This window comes from Antechinus flavipes, chromosome 3 (assembly GCF_016432865.1).
Source record: "Antechinus flavipes isolate AdamAnt ecotype Samford, QLD, Australia chromosome 3, AdamAnt_v2, whole genome shotgun sequence".
Taxonomy (NCBI): domain Eukaryota; kingdom Metazoa; phylum Chordata; class Mammalia; order Dasyuromorphia; family Dasyuridae; genus Antechinus; species Antechinus flavipes.
The window spans coordinates 473,201,499-473,225,931 of NC_067400.1; positions in this window are offsets into that span (position 1 = coordinate 473,201,499).

The following is a 24,433-nucleotide window of genomic DNA, read 5'->3' on the forward strand; positions in this document are numbered from 1 at the left end:
AAAGAAAAACATCCCAATAATCAGAATCGTCCAAAAGTAAAACTGCTTGACTGTAGGTCTCAAACACAACTGAGGTCTTCCTCTAATGGCTGACTATTTGTCTTGTGTGTGATAATCAGAATTCTTTTGCAGGACTGAATTGGAGTCAGTGGCCACTGAGGAGTCTTTCAGGTCTTGAGATTCTATGACTTTATGAAATTATGTCATTCATCTTTATGTTTTAAGTGTGAAATGTTAATATAAAGAGGAAAGCTTAAAGATTTGAAACAAATTTAGATCCTTAGAGAAATGAAATGATGAATCCAATAGAAATCAGGCAAAGTGTAGAATTTGAATATCTTATTCCTCATTTGTTTTCCCTTTTTTATTCATCATTCCTAGGAATCACTCTAGAAAAAAGTTCAAGCAGTTCATCTACATGATGCCAAAATAGCTGGTTAATTCATAAGGGCGGGGAACAGGGGAAAGTGTTTGGCAACATATAGAAAAACCAATCAGTTGATTGGATGTTTTCTTTTCCCAACTTGTTGTTTTGACATCTAATAGATGCTGGCTGAGTGTGTTTGCAGATGGTTGTGGTTTTTAGAGGAGGTGGAGGAAAAGGTGAGGATGGTTATGAGGAATAGCAGAGTTTCCATTTGAAAATCTGGGTGTGTCTAATAGAAATTTTGCAGGCATAGAGAATCTTAGTGGCCTGCTGATTTAAAAAAAAAAAGTCAAGAAAATTGTGATGGTTTTCTATGTACCGCTAAAGCTATTGAGACAGGCTACAGATGCATAAGGTTTTAACTTCCTTTCCTAAATATCTCTTAAAGTAAAATAGTCCAGTTATAATAGGACTTGGTCATGCCAAAATCCAAAGGGATATGTGATGTAATGGAAAATAGGCTAGAAGGGAGTCAGAAAACATGGGGTTTGGTCCCAGCTCTCCCTCTAACCTCACTAAGTAACCTTGAAAAATGTTCTTAGAATCACAGGATCTAAAATTGGAAATGACCTTAGAAATAATCTATTTCAGTCATTCCTGACTTCTGGCTGTAGACCCCTGTGGTGAAGGGGATATGTGATGGAGTCATTGCAAGAACAGCATAAATTCATGCATATACTAAACATTTTAATTTTGATCTTTACTTAGATTCCACAAAATATGCAATGTTATTAAGCCCAATAAATCAACAAACATATCTTCAGTAGACTGATTCAATAATGTCTTACACACATGAATATTACTAATTTTCAAATGTAAGTAGATGCTGTTGTGATTAACAAAATAGAAAATCATTTTAAAATGTTGCTGAATTTGTGATAGATCTGTCACTCAATAAGCATTTTTATTATTAAAGCTTTTTATTTTCAAAATATATGAATAGATAATTTTCAACATTTACCTTTGTAAAACCTTATGTTCCAAATTTTTTTCTCCCTCCTTTCCTCCCACACTCTTTCCTAGATGGCAGGTAATCCAATATATGTTAAACATGTATAATTCTCCTATACATATTTCCACAATTATCATGGTGCACAAGAAAAAATCAGATCAAAAAGGAAAAAAATGTGAAAGAAAAAAGCAAGCAAACAACAACAAAAAAGTGAAAATACTATGTTGTGATCCACACTCAGTCCCCACAGTCCTTTCTCTGGGTGCAAATGGCTATCTTCATCACAAGATCAATGGAACTGGCCTGAATTAACTCATTATAACAAGCATTTATTAAGCATATATGCCAGGTCTACCATCATTTGCTTTCTCAATCAAGAGATTCTAATCAAATTATTATCATGTGGGAGGCCATGACATTTTTTTTCATGTGAAGATGCATCCTCATAGAATATTTGAAAAGATTTGGAATCAGTGGTCCACTTCTACTTCCTCACATCAGAAATTAAGAAATTGAAAACAATGAAATGAAATAATTTGGCGAAGGCCATTTAGGGAATATCTGTATCAGAAGTAGCAGATCTTTTTACTCCAAGTCCATGCTATATTCCTTAAGCCATACTTTTCTCATCTCATCACTGAAAAAGGACGTCCCTTCAAAATCTAAATTTCTGGGATTCTATGAATAAGTTAATCTCCAAAGGACTTACTTTCCTTAAGTATTTTCAAGGTCCCCACATATCCAATCATCTCTTTTTCCCTGAGGATGCCTTCTCTCTAAATCACACTTCTGCTTTACTTTCCTTTTTTCTTTTCTTTTTTTTTTCTGTATAAGGCTCTTCTTAAGAGAGAAATTAGGATCACTCAGGGAAAATAATCAGAAATCACAACTTGTAAAGAAAGGCTTACTATCAAGTCTCTCATCTTATGTAATCAGAAGAAATCTGAAAAGCCTGGAGGAAAGTTGAGTTTTAGTTAGAAACTCGGACAGCTGTTGGAAGCATTTTGTATTGGATAACAAATTCCCTTTTGCCCATAGGTCTTTACTGTCAGCACAATATGGTATTCACAGATTTCTCTGTTCCCATAGATTTCTTTCGACTATATCCTTGTGACTAAGGAAGCTACTTTTCCTTTCTTTCTTCCTTTTTTTTTTTTTTTTTTTGGACCTTTCCTAAACCAACAAATAGGATACCAAAGCTTTAGCCTGGCTAAGGTTACACAATCCTGTCAGTGATTGAACAGGACTTGGGCCCTCAGCCCCCTAAGAGCTGCATTAGCTCTCTTAGCTTGAAAGAAATGGAGGCCCTTACTCTGTTTACAAATCAGCTTCTTTGGGGGGTGGGAGTACAGTTCAAGGGGTTGGCTGTTTTGCATCTTCCATTTGTCTGTAGCTTCTATGTTCCCTATTGTTATCTTTGGCTCTGTTGCTATGGGCGGTGGAGTATTTTTTGTCCTTACTTAATAATTGCTTGGCTGCTGGAGAACCTCATTTCTCATTGTATTGGTGGAGGATTAGTTGAAATGTTGGAGATATTTCCTGTATTAAGCAGGGGGTTGGGGGGGGGATTTTGTTGGGCTTGTGCCTTCTTTTAACATAGCGTCATGCATTTTATTATTTTTTTTTCCTCTTTCTCCCTTGGAATGTGCTGAGGCTAGTCATTTGCATCCAGAGAGTCTAACCCCTCCCTGACACTTCACAGCTCCCCATCCCTGTTCCGGGTACCCTGGCCTAAGCCAAGTTCATTTCTTGAGAGAATTGGGTGGTTCCCCAGCTGTCAAACATCTCAAATGCTTTTTAGAGCACTTGGGGCTCAGCAGAGAAAGTAGCTCCCCAACTTGCTTTCTGGCTTGATTTGCAATAAACTAAAAAGGAACTCAAGGGGAAATATCAAGCACATGTTTCAGATTCATGGCGACTTAACTCATCAGCCTTCTTTAGGAAGCATTACCTCAGCTCCAATTAGCCTTGAACCAAAAAACTTATCTTGGTAAATGTAACCTAAGACCAAGTTCCAAGCTCTGGACAAAACTCTGAACCCTGAAAGGACCAATCTAATTCTCCTCACTGAATTGCCTCTCCTGGTGACTCAACTTCCAAGATCAAGAATCCTCAACTAATAAAAGAGTTAAACCAGATGATTTCTCAAGTCCCTTTTAGCTCTAACTCTCCACAATTTTATTATTATCTTCTACACCAGACTCAACTACAATCAGAGTCTCAGAGCCGGTTTTCAAACAGCAGCCCTGAACTTTTGATTAGTTGTTTTGTCATCTCAAATACGTCAACCTTCAACTCTAGCAGCACCTTTTAATTTTTTTTTTAATTTTGATTATATTATATTAAATTGATTAAAACTTTTTATTTTCAAAACATATGCATGGATAATTTTTCAACACTGACCCTTGCAAAACCTTGTGTTCCAAATTTTCCTCCCTTTCCTCCCAATATCACCGTCCCAGATAGCAAATTATCCAATATATGTTAAATATGTTAATATGTGTGGGGGGGGGAGGTGTTAAATCTAATATATGTGTAGACATTTGTACAATTATCGTGCTGGCAGTATCTTTTCAAAGAAAGTTTTGATTTTGAATTTTAAATAGATGTGGCATTAGGACATATAATCACATGAAAATGTTGACCAATATGTTAGGGAAAAAAACCTCAATTAAATTCAGAAGACAGCTTCAAATACAAGTGGAATTACCATTACCTGATTCATAGGTCATCAATAAGGAAGATTCTCACTTTATATGAATCAGTTTACAAGCCATGTAAGAAAAATATTTCATCATTTTATTATCACATCATATTTTGGGTCAAAAAATCATGCTTCTCATCTTGTTCATGTGCTGCATTCACCTAACTCAGCTCTGAATAACCTTTGGCATTTTCCAAAAATCAAATCCACTTTCAAAGGACAAAGATTTAGCACCATTGAGCATGTTTAAAAAAAAATGTACTCTGGGTTCTAAAACCAATCTCAAAAGAATTCAAAAGAGTTCTGATCAATAGCAACAAATTTGAAAGAAGTATATATCTTCTTATGATGACTACTTTGAAGGGAAAACTTAGACTATAAAAGAGTATTCCACTTAGAATCAGATGACCTAGGTTTTGAGTTCTGGCTCCAACACATACTTTCTGTGTGACTTTGCCAAGTTATTTATCTTCTCCATGACTCAGTTGTAGAATCTGTAAAATGAAAATAATAATATTTTCATTGAAACCATAGGAATGTTGTGAGTGAAGTGCTTTGTAAAGTCATAAAACATTGTATAAATGTGAACCGTTATTTGAACGTGAGCCAATAGTGTGAAGTGGTATCCAAGAGAGCTGACACAATCTTAGACTGTTTAAATAAAATTGCAACATTTAGAACCAAAGAGGTAAGAGTCCCACTGTACTCCACCCCGGTCATATTATAACTACAGTGTTGAATTTCACTTTTGATTCCACAGTTCAAAAAAGACCTTTTGCACACTGGAATGGGTCCAAATGATAGTACTAAGGAAAGTCAGAGCATTGTAAGGATTGTTTGAAGAAAATCAGCATGGTTAGCCTAGTGAATGGAATATTGTTAGGGTAAAAGAAAGGAAAAAAAAATAATAGCTGCCTTTATTTGAATGGGTGTCATGTGGAAGAGAGATTAAATTACTTCTGACTAGCACCAGAGGACTGGTAAAAATGGGTCAAAGTTACAGAGAGGGAGATTTTTGGCTCAATATGAGGAAAAACTTCTAAATAATTAGAGTTTACCCAAATGGTATAAACTCCCTCAGAAGGTAGTGAGTGCATTCTCCATCATTGGAGGCCTTTGAGCCAAGACTGAAGAACCATTTCTCAGGGATGCTATAAAGGAGATTCCTGTTTGAGCATGAGTTGGCGTCAATGGCCTCTGAGGTACCTTCCAAATTTGAGGTTTCATGATTCTGTAAAGTTATGGGAATTTTTTAAACCAGTCACATTACACCTCATATAATGGGGATAATAACATTTGCCTTTCGTTCTGCACAGGGTTTTGTGAAGATAAAGTGAGATCCCAGATGTGAAAGAGTTTAACATGTAGAAATATTATATTGATGCAAGGCATGAGGATCATAATTGCTGTTGCTGTTAGTTGATAGATTAATATACTGCTTCTTTGCTTCAAACTGCAGAGATCTTCTCCTCTAAGGTTTTAAATAGCTTTCAATGTTCTTTCCCAAAAATGGTAGGTGTGATTGCTGACTGAATTTCTACATCCATGCAAAGAAGACACAAATATAAGGAATTACTCATAGATTCACAGTGTGTTTCGTTACTGTAAGTCCCACCCAAAATATGAAAACCAAATTTCACTCCAATTCTTACATCATCACTAACTTTGACATTCACTACAGAAAATAAAAATTACTTGGAGACTGAGGGCAGAGGGCAGAATTGAGAAGTCAGCAAAGTTTGCCTTTAGTGTGTTCCACATCTCAGAGAATCATTGAATCTTAGAACTGAAAAGCAGCAAAAGATCATGTAGTTCAATCTACCACTCAATGCAAGAATTCCCTCTACAGGATTCCTGACAGGTAGTCATCTATTCATTCCCTTCTTGAAAACTTCTGTTTGTGAAGACAGTGCTTGCCCATTAAGAAGTTCAGGGCAAAGGGAAACTGAATGTGAAAGTAAAGGACCTGAATTTAAATCCTGGTCCCACCACTTATTACTTGGGCATACTTGGCCAAGTGGTTTCATCTCTCTGAGTCCAGCTTCACTTGTAAAGTAAGGATATTAAACTAGAAGGCTATAATCCCAAATCTAGAACCTGGTACATAGTAGGTACTTAATAAATGCTTGTTGAATGAAATCCATTGTGTTTCTGGCCAATTATAGTTTTATTACTGGAATCGGAGCCCCTTTTAACTAGCACTGATCACAGTTGATGATGGTAATGATGATGATGAAGATGATGATGATGATGTTGATGATTTTAATTTATATCATTTTCTAGAGTTTTCAAAGCACATTACAAATATTCTTTTATTTTAGCCTAATAATGACTGCTATTTTTTTTTTTTTTACATTTTACAGATGAGGAAACTGAGGTGAAAAGAGGTTAAGTGATTTGTCCAGCCTTGCATAAATTAACTGTGGCCAGATTTAGTCTCAGATCTTTCTAATTCTATGACCAGTGCTCTATTCATTGTGCCACCTAGTTAAATAATATTTCTAAGTATTTTCTAGATGATAGCTATTTTCCCTTATATAAATACCTTTAGTTTCTTTTTTCTTCAAAATACATAATTTCCAGATCACCTCCCTACACATACACAAACACACACACATCCTGTACCTCACCATTCTACTCACCTTCTTACAGATATGATCCTCTTTCATCTATTCAAAAGTCCCTACAGAGTCATTTTACACTTGAGCCCAGATGTGATCCAATTAGTGCAAAGTGCCCTGTAACTATCATATCCTTTATTCTAAATATCTCCTAATGTAGACCAACCTAGAATTAACTTTTTTTTTTGTAGTCATACAAAACTTCCTAGAAGGGTTAGTCAAATAAACATCCTAGGTCTTTTTTCAATTAGACTACTATGAAGTAAGTTTTACACATCTAGTATTTCTGAAGTTGCTTCCAAAAGAGGGAGAGAACTAAGTACAGCAATCTGCATTTATCCCTGTTAAATTTCATCTTGTTTGTTCCAGGCCATAGTTCCAAACTATTGAGTTCCTTATATGACAGATGGATGGAATCAGCATCCAAAACATATTAGTTATTCTCAATTTTGTGTCATCTGTAAATATGATACATTCAGTTTCAGCCAAGTCATTGAAAAATTGTCAAATAGGACTGGGTTTTATATATAGGATATAGTATTGTATGTGACATTCCCCCAGAGTTTCTCCAGATTGATAGCAAAATTCTTTGGGTATGATCCTTCAAATAGATATCAATTGCTTTAATTATATTACCATTCAACTCACATTTCTCCATTTTGTTCATGGAAATATTATGGGATACTGTAAAATGCCTTGCTGAAAGCTAGATACATTATATCTATGCCATTTCCCCTAATCTACTTCCTACTCAAATAATACTGCCAAAAAAATGAGCATAATTTGCCATGATTTGTTCTTAGTGTATCCATGCAGTTTTCTAATAATAATAATAATAATAAAGACTGATATTTACATAGTACTTTAATGTATGTATATGATATATGTATAGTGCTTTTGCATATATGATCTCATTTGATTCTCACAACAACTCTGACAAGTAGGCACTTGTTGGAATACACGGGAGCCACCTGACAATGGCTGCTGGAGGTCCAACCCAGAATGGATCTCCTCTTGTGAGAGGATGATACAAGGAGACTGAGAGGCAGTTGCTGTTCTCTGACCTCTCTCCTCTTCCCTCTGCCTCCAATTTATCTTATTCCCAGTCCACAAACAACACCTTTGTCAGCAAAGGCTGCCCTGCAACTCCTTCAGATGTTATGATCCACAGCTGTGGAAGCTCTTGGAGAATTGACTTGCCCCTTTTTTTTTTTTTAATTTTTATTTTTTATTTAATGATTACTTTATATTGACAACATTATCCCTTGCACTCGTTTCTTTTCCGATTTTTTTTCCCCTCCCTCTCTCCACCCCCTCCCCTAGATGGCAAGCAGTCCTTTATATGTTGGATATGTTGCAGTATATCCTAGATACAATATATGTTTGCAGAAGCGAACAGTTCTCTTGTTGCATAGGGAGAATTGGATTCAGAAGGTATAAATAACCCGGGAAGAAAAACTAAAATGCAGATAGTTCACATTCGTTTCCCAGTGTTCTTTCTTTGGGTGTAGCTGCTTTTGTCCGTCATTTATCAATTGAAACTTAGTTAGGTCTCTTTTTGACTTGCCCCTTAACCAGCACTCCCGTACTATATACAACAGATGAGTATACATTTTTATATGAAAAATATATACTATGTAACATTATATAAAAGAAAACACAATGATTTTTATCAATAACTATTAATATGATTGCTTTATGTAATAATTACATATAATCATACATATTCTACATGATTATATATTATAGGAAAAGACTGATACTCAATGAAGTTGTGATCTGCACAAGATCATATAACTAGTATCTAAGATAGAATTCAAACTGAGGTCTCTCCTAATGCTAATTTGAGTTATTTCTTCATTACACTAACTGCATCTCAATAAGTGACCATTGCCTCTCTTTCTAAATACTCCCAAACTATTTAATATTTTGTCCTCTAGTTTTTCAGGAAACAGATGCAAAATTCATGTGTCTAGTTTCCTAAAATGGATTTTGACTTATTACCTTCAGACTCTTATCACCTCATGTGTACACATGCACACATATACACATACATACATATACCTTTTGGGTAGGAGAGTGTGAGAGCCGAATAAAACTGCCTCTCTTGATGCTGATTTTTAAAATTTTAATGTGAGCATTTATAATCAGAAGTTAGCAAATATCAAGTCAGGACTTAATTTATTGTTTTGATGATCAAAAATGACAATAATGAAGATTAAAATTTTAAATATGTGATAAGAGGAGGATAGAAGAATCAGTTGTTAAACATTCACTAGCACAATCCTGTTTTATCATCCCTTTGCTCCAGAGTCTTAGAGCATTCATGTTAACTGGGCAACACCTAAGGCTTTCAGTAGACAAGTTCATATTAGTTGAGTTTACCATGGCAACTTCAGAAACCAAACTATTTTATGACCATACTAAGAAAAGGCATGGAATCTACAGTGAAAGAGACAATCATATTAATTTATTCCAAATCATAAAATAATTAGGATCTCAAAATGGAAAGCATCTCACAAATCATCTAGTGCAACCACTAATTGATTGAAGAATTCCCTAGATAAAAATTCTCTCTATAACAATACTGACAAAGGGTCAATCAGTCTCTACTTAAACATCTCTATGAAGAAGACTGTACTAGCACCTAAAAGAATGCACTCAATTCTTAGACAACTCTAATTATTAAGAATTGATCATTGGGATATGAATTCAAGTGTCTGAAAGTGAAATTTAAATTTTTGAATCCCTGAAAACATAGGCTAGTAAGAATGAATCTGTCTGTAAACAAGCAGATCTAATCAAAAGAATGTTATACTGAAAAGAAAGTAGAAGGAAAATTGCCTACCATTTTCTCATCAAATTAGATAGTGCAGAGAATAGCTACAATGCAGCAGAATGGCACTATAGGTGCTGGATAATTCATAGATTATAATTTTTTGTGACAAACGCCTAAAAAAAAAATTCATGGCTTCAGAGGTCTGTGCACAAATGTACAAAATCTGCATACATAGCAAGGAGAACTAGAGATCCAAAAGAAAGGAGACAAATTTGACCTGATATTTATGAGGTCATTAATATCACCAAAAGTTCATTGGATAAGACTTGTGACTGGAATGTGATTTGGAAGAATATATCTTATTCAAAAAGAAGCAGGCAGGAGTTTGGGGGAAATAATAGGCTGCATAGTTGTATGTTTAAAAAAATATTAATTGAAGGACAATGATATAATGATACTCTGACCTATTTTATTAAATTTAGTGGAAAACATATACACACAAACATAAAGAATAGACTCATACAAGTGTGTTTTAAGATCATACTAAGTCTCCCTTTTTTCTGAAACTCTCACTATTTCTGCATCTCACATTTAGCATTTAGGAATCAATCTCCACGAATGAGAAGAGTCCCATATAAATTTACATTCTGTTGATCAGTTGAGGAAGAAATTGTCTAAAGAGGCCGAACTGGTTGCACTAGGAACTCATCAACCAACTTGTTTTCAATGGCTTCTATGGAAAGTGGAAGCAAGGACAAGTAATAGTGTATAAAGTAAACGGGGTTCTTTTAAAATGTTGTTAAGAGTTCTATAGCTGAACCTAGTAAAAAATGGTAAAGACAGCAACAGGTTCTTATTAAAGTCACATTGGGCAAAAGAGGAAAATCTGATAAGAGAAAAAGACAATTAATCAGGTGATAACCTAAAGAAGACAATTGCTCAGTTTTAATTTTGCTCTACAAAGAAGAATCATCTTTGTCCTGGAAATTCAAAACAAAGATAGTTAATATAAAGCTGATAGCCCCAAACTTCAAATCACCAAGCTCAAATGAACTATATCCTAGGATCCCAAAAGGAAAGACAGATGGGAATATGGATCTCTTGTCAGAGATCTCTGAAAGATTACAGGGGAAAAGGAAATGTGTGACAAAAATTAACAAAAGCAAATGCACTGACTTTCAAGAAAGAAGAAAAAATGATTTCTGTAGTCTACAGACCAATGGAGCTTTACTTTAATAAATTTTAGTGGTTAGTGAATATTTCCCAATGGTCAAAGTTTCTCTGAACCACTACCATTACTCCTGTTTTTGTTCAGAAATTACTTTGTGATTTTATATTTGCTTTTCCACATACATATTTTGTTTCCCCATACCACTACACCTCCATGAGATGCAAGCTTCTCATGGGTAGATACTGATTTGTTTTTGTCTTTATGTCCCCACTACTTGGCATACTGCCTGGCATATAGGAGATATATAACATACATTTTGAATTGAATCTAGAAATAAAAATGGTGATCAAAGAGTCTGCATGGCTTCATCAAGAACAAGTCATGATAGTTTAATGTACTTTGTTTTTCTACAAAATTACTAGCCTGATTGATTAGGTCATTAGGGAAATACTATAGATATCATTTACCTAGATTTTAGCAAAGCATCTGACAAATTTTCTCATGTTATTCTAGTGGAAAAGTTGCAGAGACCTAATAAGGAAATAGCAGTTAGATGGATTTGGAATTCATTAAACAACTGTACCCAAAAAAGTCATTCATGGTTTTGTGTCAACTCAAAGTCATATTTTAGCAAGAACATTGCTAAACTGGAGTGACTGGAAAGGAAACACCATGATAGGGAAGAGCCTTGATATTATGCCATTATAGGAAGCAGTTGAAGGATTTTCTTTTTAATCAAGAGTTGATAGGGAGCCATTGGAATTTATTAAAAGGGTGAGGGTAGTAATATGATCACACTTATACTTTAGGGAGACCAATTTGATGGCTGAACAGTATGAACTGAAGTGGAAAGTTGTGAATCAGAAGACTGTGCATGTGATGAAAAATATCTGTATCAACATCTAATAATATGGTAGTGTCAGAGGAGAAAAGGAAACAGAAGAGTTAACAGGACTTGGCAACATATTGGATATGGAGAAAGAGGGAGGGGGAGAGAGAAAGGAGGAAGAGAAGAAGAACTAGAAGGTGAGATCTAGGTTGTGAACCTAGATGACTGAGAAGATAGCAACATAGTCATAGTAATAGAAAAGACAGGAAAGAGGAGAGGAATTGGGAGGGAGAGAATTGGGAGTTCAATTTTGAAAATATAGAGGTTAAGAAAATTGTAGGAAATTCAATTTGAGATGTCCAATACAGCTGAAGATGCAAGACTGGATGGAAATTAAAGAGATTGGATACAAGGTCTGGATAAATAGATCTGAGAATAATTAGCACAGAAATGATCATTGAATCAATAGATGTAGATGAGATCACCAAGGGAAATGGTATTAGGGGAGAAGAAAAGAGGACCCAGGAAAAAGCCATGGAGATACCCACAGTTGATGGCATTATTAACAGAGAAAGAACCAGCAAAGAATACTGAGAAGGAGCCAGAAAGGTAGAAGGAGAATCAGGCAAGAGTAAAGTCACAGAAACCTGGAGAGAAAGGAGAATCAAGAAAAGGATGATAAACAATATAAAGACTGTAGAGAGGTCAAAAAGAATGATTGACAAGAGACCATGAAATTTGGCAGTTAAGAGATCATTGGTAACTTTAGGGAGAAGAGTTTTAGTTGAATTACAAGTTGAAAGTCAAATGTACATAGTTAAGAAGAAAGGAAGAGGAAAGGAATTACATTTTACAAAAATGGAATAGGTTGTCTTGTTATAAAGTGGATTCTTTATCACCAGATCTTCCCACCTTTTTCCACTAAAATAACATGAGAAAATCTGTCAAATGCTTTGCCACAATGACAGAAACCCTACTCAACCTGTCTGTTAACCGTACAAAAATAAAGTGAAATTAAATTACCATGATCTATTGTTGAGGAAGTCACATGGACTCTTTGATCATTACTACTATTTCTATATTCAATTCAAAATGCATTTATGATATACCTACTATGTGCCAGGCAGAATATTAGATAGTAGGAATATAAAGATAAAAACAAATCAGTGTTTGCCTACAAGGAGTAGCAGCCTATTGATGATGTTTCATAGAGACTATACCTCAGGTTTGGGCTTAGCCAAATAACTCCTACAATCCCTTCCAATGCTCCAATTTTGTAATTCTGAAAAATTCAGTTGTCCTAATTTTTTAATGGTTGAATTTCATCTTTCTTTGGAATATCTGCATTTTTAAAAACATCAGCAGGAAAGGACCATGTTAAACACAAAATAATGAACTAGGGGTTTTTATCTGGAGTTGGGAAACACTTCCTAAAGCCCCTTAAATATCCCAATATGAGTGAATAATGTCTTCTCGAATACATTAGGTCAAGCCTGGTGTGATCACAACACCTCCCTATGGCTCATCAATCAGCTACTCTTGGGACCTTTGAAGGAAACAAATATCTTTTGCATGATAAGCCAACTCCGAAGGACTCCCAAGGTCACATCAAAATTCAGAAGAGAGAGACCAGAGTACAGCTACAAAGAGAAAACCTCAGCAAGCCAGCTGATCAGAACTTGAGAAAGACTGTGGCCTGGTTCAATTCCAAGGCCAAGGAGCTCTCCAGCTAATCCTCCAAGACTTAGCTGATGTCCAGAAACTCCTCCAATACAGGCTGGTTGCCTGTTTCTAGGCATGGACTCCCCTCCCACACCCATCCTGATGGGATACAGTGGGGAAAAGGTCAAGTAGAATTGGGAGGCAGTATGGAGCAATGGAAAGAACATCTGATTTCCCATTCCAATGCTCTTTCCAGGAGACTTGGAGACTTCCCAGTTCTGCCACTAACTAGCTGTATGATCTTGGGCAGGTCATTTAGCTTCTTTCAGTGTCACTTTCCATGTCTACAAACTAAAAGATTTGGACCAAATGATCTCCAAGGTCTTCACCTCTAATATTTTATCATTTCAAATAAACAGCTGAATCTTCTGGAACTTCCCCAAAACCTGAGGTAACAGTGAATAGGAAATAGAATACCATTTTTTTTCTAGTCAATCAGTCAACAACATCTAATAATATCTAACACTTATACATTTCTTTTTTATTGTAACTTTTTATTTACAAAACATATGCATGGGTAATTTTTCAACATTGACCTTTGCAAAACCTTCTGTTCCAACTTTTCCCCTCCCTCCCATCACCCCCTTCCCTAGATGGCAGGTAGTCCAATACATGTTAAATATTATATATTTCTTTAAGATTTACAAAGGACTATACTTCCATTAGTTGCAAAAACCCTATAAATAAGTATTATTATCTTTGTTCTATAGATGAGGAAACAGACTCAGAGAGATTAAAGTGACATAAGATCATACAGTTACTAAGATTATACATGGACATACACTCACACATGATCTTCAAAGAAGACAAATGGAAAAGATACATAAACAAGTGCCAATTAGACAGCTCAACATATAGTAGGCACAGAACAGGCATCCATGGACCATGGAAAGATTTCAGGAAGCCCATGAGTTTGAATAGGAAAAAATGCATCTTCATTTCTACTAATCGCTAATTGAAAGATAATATTCTTATGAGTTTTAAAAAATATTCCAAAAAGGGTTACTTAGGTTTTGCCAAATTGCCAAAGGATTCTATAACACAAGAAATCTCTTGTTAAGAATCTCTTGTGTTGAATAGAAGAACATAATGAGCACAGTGACAAAAGCCTATCGAAATTAGTTTGGGAAGCTGTCTTAGAGCTGAGCCGCAAGAAGGAACAGAATATAGATAAGAAGAAGATAGGATGCAGACATAGAAGGATGCAAAGACCTAGTTAAATGCCATCATAATGGTATCTTTAAAATCCCAACTGTCTCTTTATAGTTGACAAGAATAATCTAGTTCTGAAACTTATTCCTTTGAGCCTAAGACTCCAAAAAAATTACCCACACACCACAATGATGAACTCATTGCTCATTATTGGACTCTATGCTGATTTGCCATAAATGTACTTTTATACAGGTAGAAGACTTGGCTCCTGTGGGTCTCCAGATCTCTCACTCTCACTTCCAAAGGAGAATGGGTTATGTCTTCTTCTATTGTCACAAAATAATAAAAGTGAAAATGGACAGGCAATTCCACCAAATGGCTGCTTCTATGCTATGGTCTGAAGACTCCAAGCTTGTTAAACTCTAGCTCCTCTATCAAGTAAAGAGGAGTTGGCACATTGAATCACACTTTTTTAGGACAGAACAATTTCTTCTACATTGAAGAGGAAAACTGAGTTAATGGGCAAAAATTCAAAGATATAGGGCCTTCAATCAAGGAATTTCTTTCCTTTTCAAAAAATTTTACTAAGAGTTTAAGAAGCAAAATTAATTTTAGGTAAAGTTACTCAATGAGAGAGAAAAAAGAACTTCTATTTTCAGTATAATGCAAATGATGCAGTGAGTCATGGAAGTTTTTACAAAGATTAGAGCTTTCTACCTTATAATCCATTTGCACAATATATTAAGGAAGTAACTGTCAACAACAATACTCACTCAGTATAACATGTATTTCTCTCTGCAAAAACAAAACAAAACAAAACATATGTGTTATCATATCTTGGGTTTATCACAATCTTGTGCTAGGACAAGTTGGGATATTTGAAAGACAAGAAACAATGCAACAACATGGTAAACATTTATTAAGCAATTAGTTTACGCAGAGAGTACTGTGCCAGATGTTGAAGGACCTAAAAAGTTTAGATAAGAGTTTATCTCCTCCCTTAAAGAGCTAACAGTCTATGAGAGGTTAAGAAACATAAATTAATACTAAAATATGTAATATTAAATGCCAAGTGAATTGTAAAATGAAACAATCACTCTGTGACATTGGAAAGGAAGGGTGATGGAGTGATTTTGCTGAAAGGTTTCATGCAGGAAGTAATATTTGAATTCAACTTTGTAAGAATTTGCCAAATAAAGAAACAGAGGCTGGTCTTTGCCAATGGCAGACTGAGCAAACACATGATCAAACACATTCAGCCTCAGACTCTCTCCTGAGCTCCAGTTCAACATCGCTGATTATCTATTGAACTTTCTTTGTTTTCACTAGATGTTCTATTCAACATTTCCAAACTTTCCAACTTCCTTATTTCTGTCAAGGATACCACCTTCCTTCTGGTCATCTAAGTTTATAAACTTGGCGTTATCTTGGACTCCTCACTTTTCCTAGATCCTAATAGTCAATAAGTAGTTAAATTTATTAACTGTTTTCACAATAAATCTTGTATCTATCCCTTTTTTCTTTTCATACATCTACCACCCAAGTTCATACTCTTTTCAATTCTCTCTCTGACTATTGTAATAGCTTTCTAATTGGTCTCCCTATCGCAAGTCTTATTCCACTCCAATTCATCCTTCAAACTGCTATCAGAGTAATACTTCTAAAGTGCAAATCTGACAAGTCAGTCAATCAAAGAGCATTCAGTAAATCCTTGTTATTTGTCAGATGCTATGCTAACTGCTGGGAAAATTAAGAAAGGCAAAAAGAAAAAACAACAATCCCTCTCCTTAAGATCTCATCATCTAATGGGAGAGAAAGCATGCAAACAATTATGTATTAATAAGAGAAGTACAGGATGAATTGGAAATACTCCAATGAGGAAAAACACTAATATCAAGAGGGATTGGGAAAACCTTCTGGTCGAAGGCAAGTTTGGGCTTGAAGGAAGCCAAGAAACAGAACTGAGGAAGAAGAACATTCTATGCATGGGAATTAATCAAATCATTTCTCAACTCAAAACTCTAGCAACATCCCATTGCCTTTAGAACAAGATATAAACTAACTCCTCATTTTGACTTTTAAAGTTTTCCATAGTCTAGCTCCCAGATATCTTTCCAGACTTATTGAAACATTACTTCCTTTCATGTACTTTCCATTCCCAACCAATTAGTCTACTTGGAATTCCGTGTATGAAATCTTCCATTTCCTTTCTTTGGGGATTCCATCTTCTCTTCTTCTCTACCTCAAAGAATCCCTCACTTACTTCAAAGCTCAGCTCAAATGATACTTCTAATGTGGGACATTTCCTGATCTTCCTAGCTATTAAAGCTGCCAGAAATTATTTTGTATTTATTTTTCACATACTTGGTATTTACTTATAAATGTGTAGTAATTTCCTCCAATAGAATAATCTAAATTCCTTGGAGGCAGAAATTGTTTTTATCTTTGTATCTCCAGTGCCTAGCCTATTGTTTCGTGCATAGTAGGAATTTAACAAATAGTTCATGGATAGGAGGAAGGACATGAAGGCATAGATAGTAGAGGACTGGATGGAGGGTGAGAGCAAGGAAGAAGGGATGAAAGAGTGATGGATAAAGGAATGCATGGATGAATGGAGGCAAAAGAACATTATCCCATTTAAGAGAAGTTAGGCACATTGCCCCTTATCTAAGTCCTCATTTAAGGCTGTCAGCTGCCTAAGGAAGGACTAAAAGATGTCATCCACTTTCATTGGGCAAGTCTTAAAACACTCTTATTGGGGAACTTGGGTTTTCTCCTTTTCCCTCTACCTCTCACCCTAGTTAATTTCCTTCTATCTATCAAACTTCTGGGACTACTATAATATACACCAGATAGCATTTATCTTCTTTACCGTGGAGATACAGAAACAAATATGTCTACCCTAAAAAAGTTTACCTCTTAATGAGATGTACATGTACCTATGTGCATCTTTATTAGACACAGAGAAACAAGAAGGAACCCAAAAAAATCTCTTATGGAGAAGATGGTGCTTGAGTAAAGCATTGAAGAAAGCTAGAGATTCCAGAGACATGAGAGGAGGGGGGATCATTTTTTTAATAATAGCTTGTTATTCTCAAAATATATACAAAAATAGTTTTCAATATTCACCCTTGCAAAATCTTGTGTTCCAAATTTTGAGGAGGGAGATCATTACAGGCATGGGAGAAAGACAATGCAGAAGCATAGAGATGGGACATGGGGTGTCATGTGTAACCAACTTCAAAGAGGGCATAAAGTATATGGAGTGGAGTAATATATAAAAAAGCTAGAATAGTAGAATAGGAACAAATTGGGATGAGTTGTAAATGTCCAACAGAGTAGTTTTCATTTGCTCTTAGAGGTTACAAGAAATCACTGGAGGATAGGGTAGGAAGATAACATTCCTGTGCTTTATGAAAATCACTTTGCTGACTGGAGGATGGATTGGAATGAAGAGAGACACAGGCATAAATACCAATTAGGAGACTATTGAAATAGTACAATGAAGAAATGATAAGGACCTAGAAAAGGGTGGAGTCCATGTAAGTAGAGAGAATGGTATGTATGTAAGAGGTGTCATAGAGATAAAAAATACCAAGATCTGGCAATCTATTAGTTTTGTGGGGTGAGAAAAGATTGCACAGAAATGAAAAACTGGATGACTAAAAGAGTGATGATTATGAAGACAATTATAAAGACATTCCAAAGAAGGGTTTTAGGGGAAAGATAACAAATTTTATTTTGGACACATTGACTTTGAGATGCTTGTGCAATATTCATTTTGAAATATCCAATAAACAATCAGTGATATGCAAGTGGAGCTCAGGAGAGAGCCTAAACTTTGACATATACAGGATTATATCCAGGAGATCTTGGAACCATAGACACAGAAGTGGCAATTTAATCCATAGAAACTTTTATCAAGTAAAAGAGAATTAAGAGGGGGAAAAAAAGCTCAGGTCAGAATGTGAGGCATGACATGGATGATAAATCAGTGAAAGAATCTGAGGAGTTTTCAGACAAATGGGGGGAAATCAGGAGGGAACAGTTACAAAAATCAAGAAAAGAGAAAAACCAAAGATCAACAGTATTTAATGCTGCAGAGGTCAAAAATATGATTCTTGAAGGGGTGTTATCATATTGAATGATCAAGAGATCAGTGTCAACTTGATAGAGCAATTTCAACTGAGTAATAATGTCCAAAGCTAGATTATAGAGTTCAGAAGAGAATTAGAAGAAGGGAAACAAAAACATCTAGTAGAGGCAGCTTCTATAAGGAGTTTGGCTAAGAAAGGAAGAAAAATTCTAGGATAATGGCTAGCAAGAATAGTGGGATCTAGTGAGAGTTTTGTTGTTAATGATGTCATCGTTGTTGTGTCGTTCTGTTTTGTTTTTAAACATGGGAGAAAACTGGCAAGATTTGGAGGCAGCAAAAAGGAGCCAATAATTATGAATAGAGGGAAGAATAGATAAAAAGAGCATGGTTGAAGGAACTGAAGTTGCTTAGCCTGAAGGAAAGACTTGGTAAGAACATGATAGCTATGTTCAAGAGCTGAGCTGTCACATGAAGGAAGGATTAAACTTGTTCTTCTTTGCCTTGGAGGGAAGAACTAAGAAAAGTGGGTGGAATTTGCAGAGAAGTAGATTTAAGATCAATGTAAGCAGAAAACTTCTGAGTACAATGAGTTGGTGAGATGGTCCATGGCTAAATGGAACTTCACTGAAGAATTAAGTGGAGCAGTACTAATAATCACAATAAGCTTTTTTTATCTCGTGTTCAAAAGCATGAGGAAAGTAAACAAGGGATATAAGCAGAACCTAGAAGGAATAAAGACCAACAGAGTTTGGTCACAAGACCTGACAAGACAAGAAATGGAAGAAGAAAAGGGAATGGAACTTAAGTGCTAGAGCAGGAAGAGAAAGTCCAACATGGTCTTGCCATAGATTGCTACAGGAGTTGGTACATCATAATATCAAATTATTAATACTCCTTCCATTGTCTGTCAACTCCCTGTATCAGGGAAGCATAGGTAATTTCCTTTAAAACCTTCTGTTCCAAATTTTCCCCTCTTTCCCCCCATCACCTCCCCTAGATGTCAGGTAAACATGTTAAAATATATGTTAAATCCAATTGATCATCGTATAGTCTTGTTGTCATGTACAATGATCTCTTGGTCCTGCTCATTTCACTCAGCATCAGTTCATGTAAGTCTCTCCAGGCCTCTCTGAAATCATCCTGCTGGTCATTTCTTACAGAACAATAATATTCCATAACATTCATATACCACAATTTACCCAGCCATTCTCCAACTGATGGGCATCCACTCAGTTTCCAGGTTCTGGCCATTACAAAAAGGGCTGCCACAAACATTTTTGCACATGTGTTTCTCTTTCCCTCCTTTAAGATTTCTTTGGCATACAAGCCTGGTAGAAACAGTGCTGGATCAAAGGGTATGCATAGTCTTAAGTCTGATTGATGTCCCACACTGATGTCACAGGGAGGGAGGCATTTGTCAGCAAGGCTGCAGGAGAAATGAGTCTTTCTAGAATGAAGATTCTTGGTGATTCCAGGGAGTTCCAGGCAGAAAAAGGAAGAAGCAAAAAAAAAAAAAAAAAAACCTGCCTTAAGAACTGGACCCAGACATTAATGTATTGCTGGTAGAGTTGTGAGCTGATTGATATAGTCATTCTAGAGAGTAATTTGGAACTATGTCCAAAAGACTATACCATGCATACCTTTTGATCCAGCAAAGTCACTACTGGGTCTGTTTCCCAAAGAGATCATAAGAAAAGGAGAAAGACCCGTATGTGCAAAAATGTTTGTAGCAGCTCTTTTTTGTGGTGGCAAGGAATTAGAAATTTAGTGGATGCTCATCAATTGGGAATGGCTGAATAAGTTATGATATATTTATGTAATGGCATGTTATTTTTTATTAAAAAAAAAAAAAAACAAAAAACGATAAGCCAAGGGGCAGCTAGAAGGCACAGTGGATAGAGCACCAGCCCTGAAGTCAGGAGGACCTGACTTCAAATTTGACCTCAGACACTTAACACGTTCTAGCTGTGTGACCCTGGGCAAGTCACTTAACCCCAATTGCCTCAGCAAAAAAAAAAAAAAAAAATGATAAGCTGGCTGATTTCAGAAAAAGTCTGAAAAGACTTACACGAACTGATGCTAAGTGAGGTAAGCAGAACTAAGGGAACACTACACACAATAATGGCAAAATTATGTGATGAACAACTGTGATAGATTTTTCTCTTCTCAGCAATGCAATGATCCAAGACAGTTCCAATTGACTTGGGATAGGAAATGTCATCTGTATCCATAGAAAGAACTATGGAGACTGAATGCAAATCAAAATATACTATTTTTACCATCTTTTTTGTTCACTTTTTTCTCATGATTTTCCACTTTTATTCTGATTTTTCTTTCACAACATGACTGATAAGGAAACATGTTTAAAATGATTGTACCTGTATAATTTATATCACATTGCTTGCTGTGTTGAAGAGGAAGGAGGGATGAAGGGGGAAAATTTTGGAACTTGAAATCTTACAAAAATGAATATTGCAAATTATCTCTATGTGTAATTGGAAAAATTAAATACTATTGAATTTTTTTTAAAAATGGACCCAAGCCAGTACAAAAGCATATAATTTCCTCAATGTGCCAAAAACTTATATTCTTGCTACTTTAATAATAATAAAAATAATAGCTAATATTTACATATCATTTTAATTTTTACAAAATGCTATACATTTTACCTCATTTTATCCTTAATAACACTGGGAGGAAGATATTATTATTTTTCCAATTTTACAGATGAGGAAATGGAAGCAGACAGAAATTAAGAGACTTGGTGGGGGGGAGGGCGGGGAGAGTCACATTAACTAGTAAGTGACTGAAGCTATATTTGAACTCGGGTCTTTCTGTCTCCAGGTCCAGCACTCTATCTACTTTTCTACATAACAACCTCACTTTCTGACAAGACTAACTCCCAAATGAGTAGCAATCAGAAAATCTCTCTGGAGATCTTCTCACAGATGGGGCAACACATGTGTCTGAGTTCCAGGCTCAGCTCCAGAATGTCCCAAATTCCTAACAACTTTCTGGGTGAGAAGGTGGAAATTTTTCTTCCCTGCAAATGAACCCAAAGAAACTTAAGCAATATTCTTGCACATTTGGTTTGTGTCTTATGTGTACCTTAGTGCTCTCTCAAGTCAGAATCAATTTCAGGGAATATTGTCCATGCTTCTAACCAAAATGCAAGAAACTGTCCCACATGTACACTCTGACACACACACAGAGTCTCTGGGCATACACATGCACATACACAATCTTCACACAGGCACTCTCTCTTAAGTTCTGTTTACCTGAGTGGTGCACAAAAAGGTAACTGATGAATGAAAATGAAATTTAAAACCCCTGTGATTATCTGGATATTTCTAAATGTCCAGATGTTTGGCTTTGTATAAATAAAGTTACCTATACATGTGTCTGAATCTTTCTGTTATTATCTGAATGGCTGACATCCAGATTGGGAAGATGGCCTCTCAGTCTTTCCATTTCTCCAGGGATGTAATAAATAGGTGATTTCTGGGCTTTGGCTTCCATCTAACTACTGCTCTTATCTTGATAGGTAGTACATTTAAACCTCCCCAAGTTTCCGTTTCCTTATCTGGAAAAGAGAATTAATAAGAAAGCCTGATGCAAAGAATGTGGAGTTTAGAGTTAGATGTCTTGAGTTCACAAATTGGCCCAGCAACTTATCTGAAGGACTCTTGGCAAATCTTTTAACTTCTCTGAGGTTCAGTATCCTCAGATAAAAAATAAAAGGGTTGGACTAGACAATTTCAAAGGTCGCTCCCATCTCTAAATCTTAAACTCAACATATCCAAAGCTGAATTCATTATTTTTCCCCACCAAGCTGACTTCCCCTTTACTGTGGAAGGCACTACCATTATCTGTCACACAAGCTCATATCCTAAAGTCATCCTCAATTTCTCATTCTCTTTTTAAAAATAGTATTTTATTTTCCAATTACATGCAAACATAAGTTCTCAACATTTACCTTTTGCAAAACCTTGTGTTGAAATTTTTTCTTCCTCCCTCCCAACAATACCAAGCAATCTGTTATATGTATATTGTAGTATTTTATTTTTCCATATATATGCAAAGAGAAGAAAACTTCTCTCCTTCTCCCCCACTCTGGCCCAAGACAGCAAGCAATCTAATATAGATGAAACATGTGCAACTTTTCTAAACATATTTCCATATTCATCATGCTCCACAAGAAAAATCTGATCAAAGGGGGAAAAAACACAGGAAAAAAAAATAAAGCAAACAAACAACAACAAAATGCTATACTTTGCTTTGATGCACAGTTCTCTCTCTGGATTCAGAGGGCATCTTCCATCCCAAGTCTATTGGAATTGCTTTGAATCTCCTCATTGTTGAAAAGAGCCAAGTCCATCACAATTGATCATCACATAATCTTGTTTTTATTGTGTACAGTGTTCTTTTGGTTCTTCTCACTTCATTTAGCATCAGTTCATCTAAGTCTTTCAAAGCTTTTCTGAAATCAGCCTGATCATCATTTTTATAGAACAATAACATTCCATAACATTCATATACCATAACTTATTCAGCCATTCTCCAACTGATGGGCATCCACTCAGTTTCCAGTTTCCTGCCACTACAAAAAGGGCTGCCACAAACATTCTTGCACATGTGGATCCTTTTCCCTTTTTTATGCTCTCTGTGGGATATAAGCCCAGTAGAAACACTGCTGGATCAAAACTCCTTACTCTTTAACCCAACATATACAATCTGTTACCAAGTTTTATTGATTCTCCTTTTGCACCTTCTCTCTCAGAAATCCTCTTCTCTCCTGACACTGCAGTGTTTCTGTAATAAGCTATTACCTTGTGTCTAGACAATTACAATAGTTTGCTGGTTGATCTTCCTGCTTCCATCCATCTGACATAACTGTCCTAAAACACAAGTCTGATTATGCTATTAACCATCCCTATTCAGTCAGTTCCCAGTGACTCCTTATAATTTCCAGAATCAAATGTAAGACCTGTTTGGTAGCCAAAGGCCTTCGTGATCATATCCCTTTACACACACACACACACACACCACACACACACACACACACACCCTTCTGCAGTCTTCTTACACTTTATTCCTCCAGTGTTCTCTATGACCCAACAACAAGGGCCTCTTTGCTCTTTATATCAGGATACTCCATCTCTTGCCTTTGGACATTTTCATGGTTTGTTCCCTATGTCTAGAATTCTCTCACTCATCTCTTTATGCTACAACTCCCAGCTTCTTTCTATATCAGATAAAATTCTAACTACTGCTAATACCTTCCCCAATTGATTATCTCCAATTTATCCTATAAGTAACTCATTTGTACAAAGTTATTTACAAGCTATTTCCTCCCTTTATTAGATTTTGAGCATCTTAAGAGCAGGGACTAGTTTTGCCCCCTTTTTTGTATCACCACTACTTAACACAGTACCTGGTGCTTATTTTGTTGTTTAATTGTATCTGGCTCTTCATGACTTCACATAGGTTGTTGGGTTTTTTTTTTTTTTTTTTTGGCAAAGATACTGAAGTGGTTTGCCACTTCTTTCTCCAATTCATTTTACAGATGAAGAAACTGAGACAAACAGTGCTAAGTGACTTTCCCAGGGGCCACACAATATCTGAGGCTTTGAATTTCATCAGCTTCCTTTGACTCAAGGGCCAATATTCTATTGACTGTACATCCTAATTGTTCCACGTGGTGCTTTATAAATGCTGAATGATTGGAAGACACTAAATCTAAATATACGTGCATTATTAACTCTACAGTGTTATGTGAATCCAGTGAGATCACCTAGGTGAAGTGCTTTGTAACTGGAAAGCCATTATACAAGTGAAAACACATACTTGACTGTGCTGAGGATGGATGGATGATTAGCTCACTTCAGGGAACTCCTGATAGAAAATCTCCATTCCCCAACAGATAATAGCCAATTAAAAATCCTGGGGAGTTGCCTTCCACACATAGGGGTTAAGTGAC